The sequence below is a fragment of the Hemicordylus capensis genome, chromosome 1 (genome assembly GCF_027244095.1).
Source record: "Hemicordylus capensis ecotype Gifberg chromosome 1, rHemCap1.1.pri, whole genome shotgun sequence".
Taxonomy (NCBI): domain Eukaryota; kingdom Metazoa; phylum Chordata; class Lepidosauria; order Squamata; family Cordylidae; genus Hemicordylus; species Hemicordylus capensis.
Genome location: NC_069657.1, coordinates 211,141,725 through 211,155,918, shown reverse-complemented (window position 1 = coordinate 211,155,918; position 14,194 = coordinate 211,141,725).

Below are 14,194 nucleotides of genomic sequence, written 5' to 3'. Positions count from 1 at the left end.
AAATTGTTGGAAAAAATGGTGTATATAAGGAGGTTGCTTTTAGCACAGAGAGGTCAGTGTTGTTCAGAGTCAAAAGTTACAAGTTGGAAAAATTGAGTGAGCAAAGTCACAGAGTACAGTGAAGTTCAGAATTGTACCAGAAGAAGTGCAGAGCTGAAGAGTCCAAGTGAAGGAATTGCCAGCACAGTCTGAGAAAGTCAGAGCTGGGGCTGCAGCAAGAGCTGTGACATCACTTGTAAAGAATGGAGATTCTTTAAAGGACTGAAATCACTTAGAAGTAAGAAGAACCAGTCTCGGTTGAACCCCAGGACTATAAAAGTGGCCAGGACTGGAGGCTCTACAAGCCAGGTTGCTGCAAGAGGAGGTAGCTGCAGAGTACTCTTGAGTTAGGGGACAGTTTTAGATAGGTCAGTTGGATGTGTTTCCCCCCAGCCATTTAATTTCTACCTGATATGCTCCCTGAAATGCAATAATTTGGTATTCCTCTCTGTGCATGGCACTTGGTTCCGCCCTCCTAGCTTTGGCCAACACCACCTCCTCTCACCCAGGTGCATACCTGAGTTGTACATTCCTGGTATAAATAGCAGTAACCCTGCCCACACTAGACCAGACATCTGACATATCACATTTACAGATTACTGTAAATATAAAATCCACAGAGGTACTTAAATTTTTCTTCTGTTGCTTTTCATACCAGGATTAGCTGCAGCTAGACTTTAGGCCCTAAAACAAGCTATATGCATATGTGTATAGCAAAAACTTGACAGCTGCCTTTCCTAGAGAAAAGCAGCTTCTGAAGGTACTAAACAGCATCAGAGAAGCAGTGTATGAGCAAAGGGCAAGGCACCACCGCAACACACACTTCTTCTCTGTTTGAAATTGCTCCCTCTAGAAAAGCAGCTGTGACTTTCCTACTTATGTTGGTAAATATTATATATAGTTTTGCTCTCAGATCACATCAGAATTACTGTATTTACCCAAATCAAAAAGGATTTTGAATTTAAGGCAGCCCCCTTAAGATGTAGAGGTTAAATAAAGGTTATATCTGCATTTACTCCAAAGGCACTTATTCATCCTGAAGCTACATATGAGGAGTGCAGCACTGACAACCCTTTACTGTGAGCACAAACCACAGCGTGCATAGTGTTTGTACTTACTCTAGCACATGTAGTACTCGGGGCATGCACAAATGGCACACATTAATATCTCCCACATGTACTTTGGCACAAACAGAGGCTGAGGTGCAGCAAGTACCGTTTAAACCAGTCCTAACACAAAGAGCCTCAAACAGATTAATAAAGGGAGCCGAGATAGCATAACTTGCACCAAGAGATGTCGATAGCACTGTCAGCCCACATAAAGTATTTCTGGCATGTCTGTGGCTTCTGAAATCCTATTGATAAACAGAGTGACTACGCAGTGGCCAACTGCACAGGCCAGTGTACCCTGTGCTCATCGCAGATCAGTCTACAGCAACTAGGATTAACAAGGGAATAGCTAACATGAACCAATTTTATTATCTGTAAACTAGCTTTTGTTGCCAGTCTTAGAAATCAGTAAAATGCTCAGACAGGTGGAGTTGACTAGAAAAACCACGTACACTTTTGTTTTATTGGCCGTAAACTAACATCAATACTAACACTTTAATTTTTTAAACTATTCAATGTCTGACTTGATAGGTCAAATAAAATATTTACCCTATCAAAGTGAGCGGACAGCTGCTAATGCTTTCCAAAGTGTTTAGTGCAATTATATCTGGGTTGTATAAATGACAACATGTATCCCTTATTCCTGCTAAAACAAGTCTTGCACTGCTTAATTCTCCCCCCCGCCCCCACGAAAAAGGGAATCCTCTTCTACAGAAACAAACTTAAAAACTGGAACGCCACAATGAAAGAACAAAAACAAATTCAGTTACGATGTTCTACTTTTTACAGTGGTTTGGGATTTTGTACGAAGATTCCCACGTTCTGTGCCCAACAATTCCAAAGAATTTCCCTATTGTGTAATCAACACAATCATGTCATTGATATTTTGAAGATCCATGAGCTCTCTGTAACTTGACTTAATTTGAAGGTTCCATAGAATGTATGTAATCACATACACTGAACATAAGAACAGCCCTGCTGGATCAGGCCCAAGGCCCATCTAGTCCAGCATCCTGTTTCACACAGTGGCCCACCAGATGCCGCTGGAAGCACACAGGCAGGAGTTGAGGGCATGCCCCCTCTCCTGCTGTTACTCCCCTGCAACTGGTACTCAGAGGCATCCTGCCTCTGAGGCTGAAGGCCTATAGTCCTCCAATTAGTAGCCGTCAATAGACCTCTCCTCCATGAAGTTATCCAAACACCTCTTAAAGCCATTCAGGTTGTTGGCTGTCACCACATCTTGTGGCAGAGAATTCTGCCTTATGCGTCGTGTGAAAAAGTACTTCCGTTTGTTGGTCCTAGATTTCCTGGCAATCAACTTCATGGGATGACCCCCTGGTTCTAGTGTTATGTGAGAAGCAGAAAAATTTCTCTCTATCCACTTTCTCCACACCTTGCATGATTTTATAGACCTCGATCATGTCTCCCCATAGCAGTCTTTTTTCTAAACTAAATAGCCCCAGGTGTTGTAGCCTTGCCTCATAGGGAAGGTGTTTCCCATAGTCAGCGGGGATTCGAAGCACGGCAATGCTTCCCAGCTGGGGAGAGGAAAATGGGGTGCCAGGGTGTTGGGTGGCAGTGGCGGGTACAGCAGAGACTATGCACCCACCAGAAACTGCTGCGCGGAGGCAAGGGAATTGGTGCACGCACATGCACCTTAGAGGGATCTGTGATCCTCAGATGCTGGCCAAAGGTGGTTGTGGCTATGGATTATGGAAGTTGTAGTCCAACATCATCTGGGGGTGGAAATTTGAGATCTCCTGGCATAATTCTTTTTTATGCTCTTTAAAGAACTGGTGGGATATATGGAAGTCAGTGAAGGAAAGGCAACAGGTTTGTACTAGGGCAGGGATATTTGAGCAGCACAAGTCCATGGTTGATAGAAACCCCACTAAAGTTTAAGTCTCCTGTTGAGATCAGTGAGACTTAGTAGTACTTACTTTTGGCTACATAGGAACATAGGAAACTGCCATATACTCAAGTCAGACCATTGGTCTATCTAGCTCAGTATTGTCTTCACAGACTGGCAGTGGTTTCTCCAAGGTTGCAGGCAGGAATCTCTCTCAGCCCTATCTTGGAGAAGCCAGGGAGGGAACTTGAAACCTTCTGCTCTTCCCAGAGCAGCTTCATCCCCTGAGGGGAATATCTTGCAGTGCTCACACATCAAGTCTCCCATTCATATGCAACCAGGGCAGACCCTGCTTAGCTATGGGGACAAGTCATGCTTGCTACCACAAGACCAGCTCTCCTCTCCTGACCAGCTCTCCTCTCCTAAATCATGCCCTAGGTCAGGGCTGCACAATTTTGGCCCTCCAACTGTTAAGACTACAGCTCCTGTCATCCTCAGCCACAGTGGCCAAAAGTCAGGGATGATGGGAGTTATAGTCCAACAATAAGCTGGGCTAAAGTCGTGCAGCCCTACCCAGGATTTTAAAGAATGACTGCAGCATATTTACAAGTTCTTTCTATACACATACAATTAGAGGACTGTATTCTAAAAAAAAATTTCAAGTTGAAAATCTCAACATTCTGCTCAACGAATAATAGAATGTTTCCTACAGTCTGTGCCATACAGATTTTCAGCCCCTGCTTATTCACTTTACTAAATTAAGCATATTCAAGCCTAATGACCAGCTAGGCATGCAACATTTCTCTCATTAAGATTTACAGCTACCAAGCAAGGCCTTGTCTCTGCCAGAGTACTCTGTCCTAATGTAACAGCTAGACGTGCCAAATTCCCCTTTTGAAAATCTAGCTGCAAACTTTTCCTTGGTGTTTATGGAGGCCACTTACCAATTAGTATCTCGCTTTGAGTATATTTCGCCTAATGATCCACAGAGCACGAGGCACAACTCCAAATGTAGGTTCCTGTGTAACGAACAGAGAATGTGTTCTTAAAAACCCAGAGCTTCAAACACAATTCACATCACCTCTTTGACCTAGGTATAATATCATTTTTAATTTGGCAAGCCTCTTCAGCAGAAAAGCATGCCCACAATAGAGATTCAGGGAGGGGCAAGAGAGAGAGTTTGTTTACTTTTAACACATGCATCCACAGAATGAGTATTGCCTGGCCCAATCCCCCAAAAGGGCTTCTCTAAGTTAAAATGGTTTTCATAGAGGACGACAAATTTAACCTTATGGATTTTCCATCAGTGTAGCACTTTGAAGTGGCGGGTGTGTGTGTGTGTCTTTTCAGTGGCTGAACTTCCTTTCAGAGCTACATAAACACAGCTGGATGATATTTTCCTGAAGTGGTCTACTCCAAATCAACAGACCTTTAATTATTTATATTCAAATACTGTGCAGCCATACCATCACATTCAGTTTACTGTATGACCCCTAGTAGAACAGAGCACAATTATACTCATGAAAACCCATGTTGTTTGCCATTATAGCAGAAATACTGATTGAATCTGTGGGCATTAAGTAATATAATTGTTTGCAAGACCTCTGACACCCTGTCACGTAACATCTAAGTTTTCAATAATCAAAAAGAACCAAAAGGCATTACAAACTTCTGTTCATTCACCTTCTACATTTGTATACTGCCTTTCTAACAGTTATTCAGCTTACAGTAAAAATAAAATATACATTGATTAAAAACATACTAATCAAACTGACAATCTTAAAACAGCATCTGAAAATACTAATCAAACTGACAATCTTAAAACAACAATCTTAAAACAGCATCTGAAAGTCAGACTGAAATCCTTCCTGACCACACTTATTGAGATGCAAATCCCAGTAAATCTCATTGGGACTTCCAAGGGGGATGTGATCAGGAATGACAGTATCAATTATTTTCTTCAAAAGAAAAAAAAATTCTCCAAGTTATCATTCTTGCAAATGGCAAGCTGCTTCTATAAACTTGACAGAGCCCCCTTCCCCTGGCATAGTGGCAATTGTAAGGAAACACAGTCACTGGTTAAATGTAAAAGATCAAACTCCTGGCAGCAAAATCAAAACAAATTAGTATGTTAACTACTAAGCCTATTGTTCTCTGTCCCACCACAGGCCCTGTTTGGAGATAGTATGAAACCTCAGGTAGACAAAGCTGTGGTTAATCTGTGAAGCTGAGAATCATTCTGCAGAAAATCAACTAACTGCAGCTTGGCAACCTCTGACTTTGGGGCAGAACAACCCCTCCCTCTTCCTAGTCTGCCCAGGCGGCATCCCAATAAACTCCATTCTGCTCGCATCGTCAGACTGTTGGCAAAGTGTCAGCATGCTAGTGAAGCTGCAACCACTGGCCACAATGTTAAAGGGGGAGCGCTCAGCACGATCATGCTTTTTCGGCAGTGTTCACTTGCTCTTGGCAGGGCAAACACATTTTAACCCTTTCCTTACACAGATTGCACCAGTGTTCTCCATGATTGGGGAGGAAGGGTTTTGTGGCTCCTCTCTTCCCACTGGTACTGGTTAAAGACAGACTGCACAAGCATTCCCTCTACTTTTTCTCGTATGTTCACAGAATGAGTTTGTTACCAGCAATGGCAACACACCTGCACCAGCCCATTCTCCAGCAGATATGGCATGAGATTCATCCCCCCCACATTTCTCCAGGGACTTGTATCCCCCCCACTGACCTCCATCCCTATCCAGTGCATGAGCACTTATGGGTGGATGGATAGGATGAAACTGCTAGGAAGAGGGCAAGATTACTTAAGATTTCCCCCTTTTTTGGTAGTATTGCTCTATTTTTTGTACAAGTTGGTGGGGAAGGGTGGGGGGCCTGCTCCTTCCTCTGTTTGCAAGCATGCTTGGTCTTGGCCAAGCCTCATGAGAAGAACCGTCCATCTAGAGCAGGATTAAATCACACAAGAGATGCTTCTTGTGTGATGAAGATAGATCCTGCTCTGGAGTGGACAACTCTTTTATGAGAGTGCTTGGCCATAGAGACACGCATATGGGCTGGAGGGCTTTTACTGCCCAGCTTGGTTAACAGGAACCAAGAATAACAGCACCCCTTACAAGAGTCTGGTCTCCCCACATCTCCCTGCTTGGCTGTGCTGCTCATGGCCACCTGGCTAATCCACCCACGGTGACTGGTTTGCATCTGCCACAGCATTAGGTTCAGCCTGTACTGATTAGCCTGGGACATAGGATTCATCCTCGGTCTCTCCTTGTCAACCCACCCAACTTGGAACCACTCGAACACCTGAAGTCTGGAAGGGTTGGTTGGAAAGGGGAAAGTGTGGAGGATGAGTTCTATTGTTAACCAGTGGTGCGAGGAGCCCCACAACAGCGGAGGGCTAAGTAGTTGGAAAGTTTACCTCATATGAGTGCAAATGGAGAGCAGAAACACATTAGTGTTTTCTTCTCTGGCAAACTGGCCCTCTCATGAGAAGCGGCCAGCAAGCCAGCACGAGGATGAGAGTGTGTTGGGTCTTTCTCACAGCTTTGCCTCTTGGCACTCTTGGTTACAGTGAACTAAACCACCGGAATCCTTTGCCTACCTTAATATACAGGTGAAACTCGAAAAATTAGAATATCGTGCAAAAGTTCATTAATTTCAGTAATGCAAATTAAAAGGTGAAACTGATATATGAGATAGACGCATTACATGCAAAGCGAGATAAGTCAAGCCTTAATTTGTTATAATTGTGATGATCATAGCGTACAGCTCATGAGAACCCCAAATCCACAATCCCAGAAAATTAGAATATTACATGGAACCAATAAAACAAGGATTGTAAATAGAACAATATCGGACCTCTGAAGAGTATAAGCATGCATATGTATACAGTACTTGGTTTGGGCCCCTTTTGCAGCAATTACTGCCTCAATGCGGCGTGGCATGGATGCTATCAGCCTGTGACACTGCTGAGGTGTTATGGAAGACCAGGATGCTTCAATAGCGGCCTTCAGCAATTCTGCATTGTTTGGTCTCATGTCTCTCATCCTTCTCTTGGCAATGCCCCATAGATTCTCTATGGGGTTCAGGTCAGGCAAGTTTGCTGGCCAATCAAGCACAGTAATCCCATGGTCATTGAACCAGGTTTTGGTACTTTTGGCAGTGTGGGCAGGTGCCAAGTCCTGCTGGAAAATGAAGTCAGCATCCCCATACAGCTCGTCTGCGGAAGGAAGCATGAAGTGCTCCAAAATCTCCTGATAGACGGCTGAGTTGACCCTGGACTTAATGAAGCACAGTGGACCAACACCAGCAGATGACATGGCTCCCCAAATCAACACAGACTGTGGAAACTTCACACTGGACTTCAAGCATCTTGCATTGTGTGCCTCTCCATTCTTCCTCCAGACTCTGGGTCCTTGGTTTCCAAATGAGATGCAAAAGTTGCTCTCATCAGAAAAGAGGACTTTGGACCACTGAGCAACAGACCAGTTCTTTTTTTCTTGAGCCCAGGTAAGACGCTTCTGACGTTGTTTGTTGTTCAGGAGCGGCTTGACAAGAGGAATACGACATTTGAAGCCCATGTCCAGGATCCATCTGTGTGTGGTAGCTCTTGATGCACTAACTCCAGCCTCAGTCCACTCCTTGTGAAAGTCCCCAACACTTCTGAATGGCCTTTTCCTGACAATCCTCTCCAGGCTGCAGTCATCCCTGCTGCTTGTGCACCTTTTTCTTCCACACTTTTCCCTTCCACATAACTTTCTATTAATGTGCTTTGATACAGCACTTTGGGAACATCCAACTTCTTTTGCAATTACCTTTTGAGGCTTTCCCTCCTTATGGAGGGTGTCAATGATGGTTTTCTGCACAACTGTCAAGTCAGCAGTCTTTCCTATGATTGTGATTCCTAATGAACCAGACTGAGAGACCATTTAAAGGCTCAGTAACCCTTTGCAGGTGTTATGGATTGATTAGGTGATTGGAGTGGGACACCTGGAGCCTTTTCACAATATTCTAATTTTCTGGGATTGTGGATTTGGGGTTCTCATGAGCTGTACGCCATGATCATCACAATTATAACAAATTAAGGCTTGACTTATCTCGCTTTGCATGTAATGCGTCTATCTCATATATCAGTTTCACCTTTTAATTTGCATTACTGAAATTAATGAACTTTTGCACAATATTCTAATTTTTCCAGTTTCACCTGTACATATCCCCTCCTAGGAAGTCAGTGAGTTTTGTTTCTGGAGTATCAGACGAGCAGCCATGGCCCTTCTGTGATCCGGCAACTGGTGTCTTCCCCCAGGATTCTCGGGCATGATTCCGCCCCCCCCCCCCCCATAAATCTTTGTGTACATGGAAGGTAAAGTTTTGCCGTCGAGTCGGTGTTGACTCCTGGCGACCACAGAGCCATGTGGTTTTCTTTGGTAGAATACAGGAGGGGTTACCATTGCCATCTCCTGCGCAGTATGAGATGATGTCTTTCAGCATCTTCCTATATCACTGCTGCCCAATATAGGTGTTTCCCATAGTCTGGGAAACATACCAGCGGGGATTCGAACCAGCAACCTCTTGCTCCTTAGGCAAGTTACTTCCCCACTGAGCCATTAAGGCCAAAGAAACCACATGATGTTATGATAATGTTATGAACCCCAATCCCCGTGGTCCTGTTCCCCAACTGTCCCTACTGCCAGTGGCCCCTCTAATTTTGTTCATCTCTGTGCGGAATTAGTTTTGTTCTGCATGGCAGTATCAAGGCACTGTGTGCACACATGTATTCAGAGTGGGGGGCCTTCCTAATTCAACCTGAGCAGGATCTAAAATTAACTGAGCAGACATCAGAAAACTTGTGAGCGCATGTGCATGCCTTAAAGGGAACAGTGCCTACTGCCATAATTCTGTGTGCTTCTTCACTCATTTTGTTTTACCAATATTGTTTGTGCCAAAGACTGTGAGAAGAGCAAGATGGCTCAAGAAAAACAGGGCATGAGATTCATTGACAGAACTGCAAGTGACCTTGTGAAATACCAGCTGTGGGTTTCAGAGAGATTAGAATAGAATTTTCCCTGCTGGTAGCTGTATCTTTGTATTACGACCAAGCTTAAAAACAGACCAGCTGCTCTGCTCTATTATGTATTCTTAAATTGCAAATCTGCAAGCCGTAACAGGCATCCTGTGTATGAAAGGGCCCTTATTATGGCCCATTGCCCCATTCCTCCTTCCCTCAATAGCAATGGTAACTGAAGTGCCAAGGAGCCAGGAAGAACAAAAAAGTGATGATATGGACATTTATTGCTTATCAATCAAGGCCAAAGACAAAGATGGATGACAACATCCATCAGAAACAACATAAGAATGCACCAGCGGTGGAATTGCCAAAGATAAGGATTGTAATCCAGAGACACTGTGATGCCTAGACCAGAGGGTGAGGATGGAATAACAACTTCTGAGACCAGGATCCAGAGACTGGCGACAAGGATGACAAGTTTACACCCCTGACAGACATGGGAACTGACTACCCCTAGAATCATCATAGGCAAAGAATAGTATAAGGACAGAGAGCCTGGATCAGCTGGTAGAGGGTTTGGCCCAGAAGACATGTCCTCTCTCTCCCCATTGCTGCTGCAGCTGCTCCTCACTCCCCAGCCACATGCACCCCCACCTTCTCACTGTACCCTAACATCTGGGTCTCTGGGAAACAAGTGAACTGGACATTTACTGGTTTCCTAACCCTAAGTTGGTAATGAACTTTCCCGTTCTTCTTTCCCTTCCCCTCCCCATCTCTATCCCTGCTAGGTTAGCTTGCTTAACAGCATATTAGATGCCTTAGTTTTTTGCCTAACAAAATCCTTTCCCCTGTAATTTTGAACCTATCTCTTAAGTAAAAGTAAAATTATCCCTGGTCTGATATTTGTCTCTCTTCACACATCCATTGAGAAGACCCCTTCCAGGTCAGGAATTGCCTGCATACCAGTTTGTGGAGTGCCATAGGGTTGGGTAGATAAGTCTCTCCAGAGGGAGCAAGCCCTGTGCCTACCAAGCTGGGGAAGAGTCTAAGCTGGGTAGGTAAGTCTTCCCAGAGGAAGCAAGCCCCACACCTTATAGTCTGGTGTTGCACTGGGTTGATTGGTGAAGCCTCCTCTAAGCAAGAGAATAAGTAAATCTCCCCAGAGTGAGTAAGCCCCTTAAGCACTCTGGAGGTGGCTATAGTCCAGGGTTGCTCAACTTCGGCCCTCCTGCAGATGTTGGCCTACAATTCCCATAAACCCTGGCTACTGGCCACTGTGGCTGGGGATTATGGGACTTGTAGTCAAAAAAACAGCTGGGGGGCCTAAGTTGAGCAGGCCTGCTATAGTCCAATCAACAGAACACATAAGGTCCTCCAGGTGCCCCTTCATGGTACAGGCAAGCCTCTCCGGAGTAGTAAGTCCGACAGCCCAAGAAGTGAGATCAGCTTAGCTTTGTGCTATAGTCTAATGTCCCACTGGTGAAGCCTGTGGCTATAGTCTGATTGGGGTGGGCAGTGAAGACCATAGGTATAGTCCTACATTGGTTGGTGAAGCTCGGTGTTCCATTGGTGAAGCCGCTAGCTATAGCTTGATCAGGAGTAACCCCACAGATGAGCTTGAAAGCATGAGATAAAAGGCAGAACCAGCGTTCCCGCTAAGAGGGATTCCCAGATGTTGTTGACTACAACTCCCATAATCTCTAAGCAAAAGCCACTGGAGCTGGGGATTCTGGGAGCTGTAGTCAACAACATCTGGGAATCTCTGTTAGAGGGAACACTGGGCAGAACACCCATTGTGCGCAATAATAAGATCTGAGAGCCCCATGAATGGACTAGATTGGGTATTAGATCAATGAAAGGGCTCCTTGCTCATGTGTTTATTCTCCTTCTTTTATTTAAAACATGTGTTGCCCTATATGGTTCCATCCTTTTAAATGCAGGAATTGCAGGGATGTGACATTCCTGTTGCCAAGCAGTGGCAGGAGGAACAAGGAGATGGCTGAGGGCGGGGCATCAGAACCAAGAGGCACGGGGCTGCTCTGAGCTGGCCTCTCTATGATGAAAGGAGGAGCTTGTGAACAGAACATAGGTTATGACGGGCGGCAGAATTCAGACGACACAATGCTGCTTTATAACCTCAAGTTTCAGCAGCGAAACTCATTACAAACTAGGGATGTGCACAGAACCGGTTCGGAGGCCCTTTATGGGGTTCGAATGGCGGTTGGTTCCACTGGTTTGAAGGCAGGGGTGCTGCTTTAAGTGCGGGGGAGGGTGAACTTACTCCTCCCACCACTCTTCCCCCAATGGCGCTCCATTTTCAATAAGTCCATGGGGTAGCAGAGTACCTCTCTGCCACCCCGTTTACTGGATATACCTGGAAGTATTGGGTGTGCCTGTGTGGGGATGCGCGCATTGCACCTGCTGCGCGCCCTTGCACAATGCACATGCCCCCATGCCGGCACACCTAATACTTCTGGGTATATCTGATAAATGGGGTGGCAGAGAGGTACGCTGCTGCCCCATGGACTTACTGAAAAAGGAACACCAGTGGGGGAAGAGTGGGTGAACTTACCCCTCCCACCGCTCTTCCCCCAACGGTGCTCCATTTTCAGTAAGTTCACCCTCCCCCGCACTTAAAGCGTGCCCCCCCACTTTGAGCCTCCCCGCCCGGTTCTGTGCACATCCCTATCAGCGACTGCTGGTTTGAACGTGTGTGGGGATAACTTTAAGGATTGGGGTGGGTGCTCTTAACCCCCTCCCCAGTGTTTCCCCGCTGGCACTGTTCTCAAAAACGGTCCTGCTAGGGCAGCAGCATACCTCTTTGCTGCCCTGGACCAGAAGTGGCTGCTGCATGTGCACACATTGCACTCACTCGAACGCACGTCATGACATGCACATGCGCAGCAGCCTCTTCCGTCCTGTGACATACGGGGGTGGCAAGGAGACATGCTGCCGCCCCAGCAGGACTGTTTTTGAGAACAGCACGGGGGGGGGGACTTGTGGGAGGGGGTATAAGAGCACCCTTTCCAGTCCTTAAAGTTATCCCCCCCCCTTTGAATCGGCGGTCTTTTGAACCCGTTTGGAGACCCATAAAGGGCCTCGGAACTGGTTCCGTGCAAATCCTTACTACAAACAGCATACAAATTCAGGTTTGGGAGCAAAAATGGATCTGCATTTGGGTGATGAAAGCGTGGCTTCATGCTTTTGGACGATCATAAACTCAAATCTCTAGCATGCCTGGTTTGGCATTAAGTCCAAATGGGGCCATAGAGTGGAATGATACTGCACTTCCTCTTTCATTAAACAAACATATCCCTGTGATTATCTTTTAAACCAAGGCTTCAACAGATAATGTTTCCCCCAGCACAGTATTGTACAACTTTAACATCCAGGATTTATAAGGTTAGCCTTGGACTATGTCACAGAAATGCTCTGTTCTCAGCATGCTAGTATTTGTTCTAGTGGGGCTAAAATTCAGCAGGCTGTGCATATTTACATCATAAGGAGTTACCCAGTACCAACTTTTCAATAACATACTCTACAGTTGTTTCTAATATTTTGTATGTTTCCCTGCTACATTTATTTTATTGATTTATATCCTGCCTTTCTTTGTTAAAAACAGGCACAAGATTGCTCACAATATAAAAAAATTAACACCATATCATCAAAACCATATAAGTAAGTCTAAGAACAAATAAGAGATTATAAAGCAAAAGCCAGGCAAAAATTAAAAAGCCAACATGTTCTGGAGTGTTAAGAAGGTGGAACAGGAGCTACACCCCTGCATAGTGGCTGCTGCGGAGGTCAGCCAAAGGCTTACAGTGCAGCTAGTCATGTGCACAGTGAGAGTTAGGAGCTACTGTCACGGCATGTGCATGCTGACACAGTGCGGAGGCTGCAGGGAATAGCGCCGCAGCCACGCGTGGCCTTTGGGAGAGCAGGCGCTGCTGGTGGAAAAGCTGCAGACGAGCAGGAAAGGAGGACCTTGCCTGCTTTTTAAGGTAACTGCTCCCTGCCCCACTGAGCCAGTTTGAAGTCTGGCACGTGAGCTGGATAGGTGCTTCCCAGAGGAGGTGCTGAACTGGCTCATGCACATCCCTATCAAGTATTGTTGAATGTGTTTGGATTGCAGCTATTCCACAAGTAGTGCAACCAGACGCAATAAAAGATTTAACAGTCTGTTAAACCTCATTTGCTATTTTGTAGTCATCTTGGGTTTTGACCATTCTTAATAATTTGGTGCCATCTGCAAACATGGCTATTTCACTCCTCACTCCTAACTAGTTCTGAAAGTGTCTCAATACAGATCACTGGAGTACCCTACTTCTTATTTCCCTCCATTGTGGGAGCTGCCCGTTTACTCCTGTCTTCTGCTGGTTGTTTTACTAATCCATAAGAGGACTTGTTCTTTTATCCTCCAACTGCTACGTTTATTCACTGCAATATGAGGTTGGCAGTCTTGTAGGTTGGTGAGACAGGACTTCCCTTTGGAGAAGCCATGCTGATTTTTCTTCAGAAAGACCTTTCTTCTATATATTTGATAGTTATATATTTACTAATGTTTTCCACCAATTTACCTAGAATATCAAGCTAAATGGTCTATAATTTCCTAGTACACACATACCCCAATCCCCTTTTTAAAATGGCCAATATGCTAGCTATTTTCCAATTCTTTGGTACAGAGTTGATTTTAGGGACAAATTGCATATTCCCCACCCCGTGCCGAAGATTGGCAGTTTCCCATTTAAATTCTTCAAGTACTCTTGGATGGACGCCATCTAAATGGATGGATGCCATTTGTTGATGAGCCCTAGAGCTCTATCTTTTGTCACTTGTATTTGACTCAGTTCTTTAGTTCCTCTCCCTGGAAAAAAAATTGGTTCAGGCACAGATGTCTTCGGCATATATAATATGTAAAAATATATATGAAGGAAATATCTTTCGCAGTGAAGACAGATGCAACTAATTAACTCATCTTCTCTGCAACCCCTTATACTCCTTTGTCATGTGAAGATCCAACCACCTTCCTAGCCAGTTTCCTGCTCTGAAATATTCTAACAAGGTTGTCATTACTAGTCATAGTGTTTTTAGAAATATGCTCCTCAGATTCTTTTTTCACTTCCACTGTTTTACCTACATTTGTTTTGCCAGAGTTTGTGCTTTTTGTTTTCTGAATTTGGG